A 6,268-nucleotide genomic window follows, 5' to 3' on the forward strand; every position below is an offset into this window, starting at 1 on the left:
TAATTTCTTCCATTCTGATGCTCTGCTGAGAGACTTTTTAAACCTAGATCATTACCTTTTAGATAAAGAGTATCATAATAATGGCTAACATTTTTTGAGCTCTTACAGTGTACCAAGCACTATTTTATATACCTCCTTACATCTGTTATTTAAACATCACAGTAACCTTATAAGGAAGGTACTGTTATTTTTTCCGTTTTGTAGATGTAGAACAGAGGCATAGAGAGGCTAATGAATTGCCTGGGGTCCAGTTATTCAGGGGTAGAGCCTCTCTTTGACCTTGGCTGTCTGACTGCAGAGCTCACTGTCTTACCCCCACTGTGCTGCTTGTCATTCAAATGATGGACCAGACCACACTGAAAGAGTACTGTTGAACTTTGAACACTAGACTTTAAAAGGAGAGATGCCAGCTTGGTAAATGATTAAGCGGAGGAGACACATTAAGCAGAGGATGTCCAGAGTCAGCTAAAAATTGACACACTTCCGTGCGATGGACACAGAGTGGAAAATGCCCACCCTGAGTATGCTCACAGTCTCATGGAGAATGAATAGATGTCCAAAAGTCAGATAACCTAGGAAGTGCCAAGTAATCTTAAGTACATTTTGCTTTCAGGAAATTTTAGCAAAATGAGGAAATGCCTTCAAGCAAAAAGTTTTTAGAAAACACAGGAAAAGTGCTTTGTAAGGTACTAGATTTAATTTAGTGGGGAGGCTCCTCAGTTGAAAAAGCTACTGTGAGCCACGTTATAGAGGACTGACCATGACCTGTATGGAGTGATGAGAAAACCAACCTGGAATTGAAGAACACAAGCTAGAAGGTATAAAGTTCAGTAAGGGCATGTGGGAGTCCAAAAGCTGAACTCTAAGCAGTGAAGCAGGTAATGGTTAAGAGCAGAAGCAACATTTTTGGAACACGAATTTGGCAAGTGAGTGGGATTAGGAAGAAATTATATTGTGAGTTAACTAATAAAATTAATAATGATAATAACCATGTCCTAATAACAATAGACCGCATTTATTGAGTTTTTATGTTTGCCAGGCAGTATGCTAAGCTCTGTTATCTCCAGCGTATCAGTTAACTTTCATTGAGTAACAAACCCATGCCTACCTAAACTGGAGATTGGGTGCACAACAGTGTGAATGTATTTAACACTACTGAACTGCATACTTAAAAGTGGCTAAGATGGTAAATTTTATGTTATGTATATTTTACCACAATTTAAAAAAAAAGCAATTTAGTAATTTAAAATACCAACAACTTGAGTTCACAGTTCTTTGGGAGAGCTGAGGAGTTCTACTGGTCTGGGCCAGTTTGGTTGCTTTCTTCTGGGTTTGCTCAGCTGGCCGGCCGGTTTGTGGCTAGACAGTCTGGTGTTTGGCAGACTGTAGGCTGGAGCGTTAAGGGAAGACTGGGCCATGCGTGTCTCATCATCTGCAGGCTAGCCCTGGGGTTCCACATGGCAGCTGGAGTTTTCAAGCCTCTGCTTGAGTCACATTTGGTGCTGTCTCATCGGCCAGAAACAGCCACAAGGGAGCCCAGATTCAGGGAGGCAGAGAGAGACCCCATACCTCGATGGAAAGAGCCACAAACTTTTGTGGCCCTTTTGTAACTCATCACACTTAGTCTATCTTGACAACAACCTTAAAGCGACAAGCACTATTATTACGGCTCTTTTTCCAGGTTAGCAAACAGTGGCATAAAGTAATCAGATAATTTGTTCAAGTAGTGGTTCCAGGGTGCACACCCAGACTAGTCTGACAACCTCCATGCTCCTGGTTTGGAGGCTGCCTGCAATGAAGAGCTCAGGTTTGGCCCCAGACAACTGATCGGATCCCAGCACTGTCACACATGTTCCTGGCACATCGCAGACACTCTATAATTCCTAGTTCCTTTCTTCCCTTCCCAACCTGGTGTATAATAGCTTCCATCCTTCCTTCCCCCCTTCCTTCCTTTAAAAATTTGTGACCACCAATTGCATGGCAAATAATGTCTTAGGTGCTAGAGATACAAGAGTGAACAAGATCGGTGAAGACCTTGCTTTTATGAAACGTACTTACATTCTGAAGGAAAACAGAATGAAAAAAAAGCAGTTGACCCTGGAACAATATGGCTTTGAACTGTGTAGATTCACTTATACATGGATTTTTTTCTGATAAATACAGTACAGTACCATAAATGTATTTTCTTTTTTTATTTTCTCTTTCTTTTCTCCAGCTTGCTGTATTGTAAGAATACAGTATATAACATACAAAAATCTAAGTGTTAATCGACTTATCAGTAAGGCTTCTGCTCATAGTAGGCTATGAGTAGTTAAGTTTTGGGGGAGTAAAAGCTATATGCAGATTTTTGGCTATGTGGTGGTCCATGCCCCTTATCCCCACATTGTTCAAGAGTCTATTGTATGTAATATTTCAGGTGGAGGGTGGTAAATACTACAAAGAAAAATAATAGCAGGGCAAAGGATCTGAGTGTCTAAAGTCAGGGGACACAATTTATAGGGTTGTGATTTGGGTCCAGAAACTTGACTTCTCTGAGACTCATTTTCCTCTCTATAAAATAAGACTGTTGGAGAAAATGGTAGCGTTGGTTATCAGCCCTAGAGAGAGAAGTGGTAAGGGGGTAGGAGAGAGACTTTCCATACAATAATCCCTTGATTTTTTTTTTAAGTGAGACTCTTCCAGCTCTATGATTTGATGAACAATATAGTACAATATTATTTGTTTTATTGCTTGCAGCCTTTTTGAGTCCTAAAAGCCCTAAGAGCCATTAAAAAAGAAAATGGTTGAATATAGAGGAAACATAGGAACACATATTTTCTTTCACTTAACATGATCTTAGTTTCTCTCTCTCTCTTTTTTTAAGATTTTATTTATTTGAGAGAGTGAGCAGAGCAGGGGGAGAGGGCGGAAAGAGGAAGAAGCAGATTCCCCCTTGAGCAGAGAGCTTGATGCCAGGCTTGATCCCAGGACCCTGAGATCATTACCTGAAGGGAAGGCAGGGGCTTAACCGGCTGCGCCACCCAGGCGTCCCCTTTCACTCTCAAGTAACAAAGAAACTGGGGGAAAATGTGCACTTAGCAGATATTGATGGCTGACTATTTCTATCACAGAAGGATTTGGCTGTAGGAATTCAGGGTTCAGTAAACTTGATTTCTACTGAATTTTTAGGAGCCGATCCATAAATCAGGTCATGCTGCCGCCTGGGCACATCATGGAAAAAGCAGGTGTTTTGTATCATGCATTTCTGGCCTCTCAAGTCTAAATCCCGACCCTTAGCTGAATAACTTTTGGTAACTTAACCTCCAGGCAACAGTTTCTTCAGATATAAAATGGAGATACTAATCACAGTTCCTGAACCACGATTTCCCAGCTTGGAAATGGTCTGAAGGAGGAGTGTTTTCCTAAATCTCGCTCAAAGTCATTTGACAGCAAACCTGCCCCGACTTGAAGTGATCCTGGCTTAGTATAAATATTCAAATGTTTTGCTGAAGAAATATTAACAATTAATTATGGGATATTACTCCATAGCAGTTGGGGCTGTATATGCATCTTATTGCCTGTTTTCTAAAGCGCTAAAAATTCTGAATTCTGCCACACATCTGGCCATTAAGTTTGAATGAAAGTGGATATAGGTCTGTAATATCTTCCTTAAAGGGTTTGTAAGAATAAAAAGTAATATTTGTATTGTGCTTGGTATGCGGTAGCTGCCCAGTAAATGGTAGTTATTAATCTTACTGTTAAACATAAATTTGGTTATTTGGGGGGTTTCTCCCTATTCTGAGGAATCTGCGCTGAAGTCTGAAGGAAAAATGTGGGAATGGTTGATAGCTGTTCACCTGTAGGGCTGTCTTTCCTGGGAGTCCCAGTCTGGGAGTTCAGTCTTGCTCTTCTAGCCATTGCACACTCTTCCTCCAAATGCCCTTCATCCCTGTTTTTCTCTCACTTGAGAGTTCTCAGGAGTGTGTTTCATGTCAGACAGCAGTGGGAAGCATCAGGAGGCTCTGGAGACAGGCAACAGTTAGCTCTGGTCCTTTTTCTACCCTCTCTCCTCCCTGCCAGCTCATGGGAATCAAGCAGTGGAAATTTTCATAGTGAGTCGAGTTCTCCAGTGCTTAATAGTTCTATCTTTCTGTATCGTCCTGGTAATTTGAGGAAATTACTGTTGTGGATTGTGTTACTGAAGCAAATAGGTGACAGGAAAAAGAATGGTGAGGGGAGGCGACAGGGAAGGGATTTATGGACCTTGCTCATTTTCAGAGTGGAGGAGGTGTGTTGATAAGCAGGGCTTATATTCCTTAAGGTTGTTGCTCTTCAAAAACCTGTCCAGCTTTTATTGGAGCTCCTGGTTAGAAGTCAGCCCCCAAACCATTAGTTGTAGCAGAGGATAAAGAAAGGGGGGGGTAATCAGAAGGGGGAATGAAACATGAGAGACTATGGACTATGAGAAACAAACAAACTGAGGACTTCAGAGGGGAGAGGGTGGGGGAATGGGATAGACTGGTGATGGGTGGTAAGGAGGGCACGTATTGCATGGTACACTGGGTGTTATACGCAACTAATGGAGCATCGAACTTTACATCGGAATCCGGGGATGTACTGTATGGTGACTAACATAATATAATAAAAAAATCATTAAAAAAAAAACAAATTCTTGGCAATGCGGTGAAAGGAATCACCGTGACCTGGTAACAACAGTTCCTGTGAAGAGCTGCCATAGAGCTCAGTAATAGCTGTTATTCTGTGTCTTTTACTTGATTGCAAAGCCTGGCCTCTCCACACTTGAGAGCGAAGGAGATGGTGAATGGTTTTTAAATACTCTGAACAGGAGCACGAGTGTGGCTCAGTTGGTTAAGTGTCTGCCTTTGGTTCAGGTCATGACCCAGGGGTCTGGCTCCCCGCTCAGTGGGAGTCTGCTTCTCCCTCTGCTTCTGCTGTTCCCCCTGCTTATGCAGTCACTCGCTCACTCGCTCTCCGTCAGATAAATAAAATGTCTTAAAAATAAATAAATACTCTGAACATATTCATTTATTCATCAAACCTTCACTGAGTATATTTATATGCCAGACACTGCATGAAATGATTTTACAAATATATGGTGCTCAGTAAACATCAGTTTTTACTAATTTTTTTATTGAACATGGCAAGGAAATGAAATTCTCATGATTATGAAATTCTCATGATTATGTGATTTTTTTTAAAGCTTTACTCTTGGTAATATGATATGTATCCATGATAGGAAATTGAGGAAATAATACACATATAAAAAAGAACATGGGTCCACTAGGGTCCAAGGTTCACTGTTAACATTCTAAAGCGACTGCGGTATTTCCCACCAGTGGATATGCCATATGTATATTTTTAACCACTCTTCTGTTACATATTTCAAATGTTTTCCTTCTCTTAAAAAGAGAGGGATACCGGGTGCTGGCAGGATATATGGGAACTCTGTACTTTCCACTCAGTTTTCCTCTGAACATAAAACAACTCTAAAATTAAAGTCTGTCTAAAACAAACACACAGCAGTTCTTTCAGCTATGCTTGCTTTGAAACTATGGCTTTTTTTTTCCTGGAAAAAAAACGATTCTTGTTTTCCTTAGGGAAGAGTAAAGTTCAGAAAGCAGCTCATTATAGCTTACTAATTTGAAAGAGAAAGGATTAGAAATCTTAAAAGTAATAGCTTTCAGGAGGATAGAAGACATTTAACAGGTGTTAAAGAAAAGTCAGAGGTGGATAGTAGGTAAAGCAGTAAAAACAGGTTTTATTCAGAATAGCCATTGCAATAGGGGAAAAGAGACCTCAGTATAGAACTGGGCTCAATATTGAATACAACAAGGAAAAGTGGGAATTTCTAGCCAAGGAGCAGAGTGGAGGGGTCGGTGGATGGAAAATAACGAAGGTGGAACATCTGGGGTGAGGGCCATTCTCGCCAAACGACCTAACCTAACGGGATTCCCGCTGGAGGCCGACCAGAGCGATGGGATAATGGGGAATGAGGAACCCTGCCGGACCAGGCGGGGTGATGAGTAGCAGGATTCTTGCTAAAATTGGGCAATGCAGGGATAGACACAGAAGTACAAGAGTGGAGGGTTCAGTGGAGCCAGACTAAAGTTTGGTGAAGGAAAGATTCTGGCACCAGGAGGAAGAGCCAGCTTCTCAGAGTGACCTGGGCTCCGCCAGCCACCCGTGGGTTCCGGGAACAAGGGGAAGACTTGGAGGGAGGCACCGGTGACGAAAGGGTGGCAGGCGGGTGGGAGGGCAGGGGCGGGGT

General features: G+C 41.8%; 1 protein-coding gene across 2 annotated transcripts in view; it reads left to right on the forward strand.

Annotated features, from left to right (window-relative positions):
- FDFT1 (farnesyl-diphosphate farnesyltransferase 1) overlaps window positions 1-6,268 on the forward strand; it is a 36,123-nt gene that overhangs the window by 2,683 nt on the left and 27,172 nt on the right. The window lies entirely within an intron of this gene.

The sequence above is a fragment of the Ailuropoda melanoleuca genome, chromosome 5 (assembly GCF_002007445.2).
Source record: "Ailuropoda melanoleuca isolate Jingjing chromosome 5, ASM200744v2, whole genome shotgun sequence".
In the NCBI taxonomy this organism is placed as follows: Eukaryota; Metazoa; Chordata; class Mammalia; order Carnivora; family Ursidae; genus Ailuropoda; species Ailuropoda melanoleuca.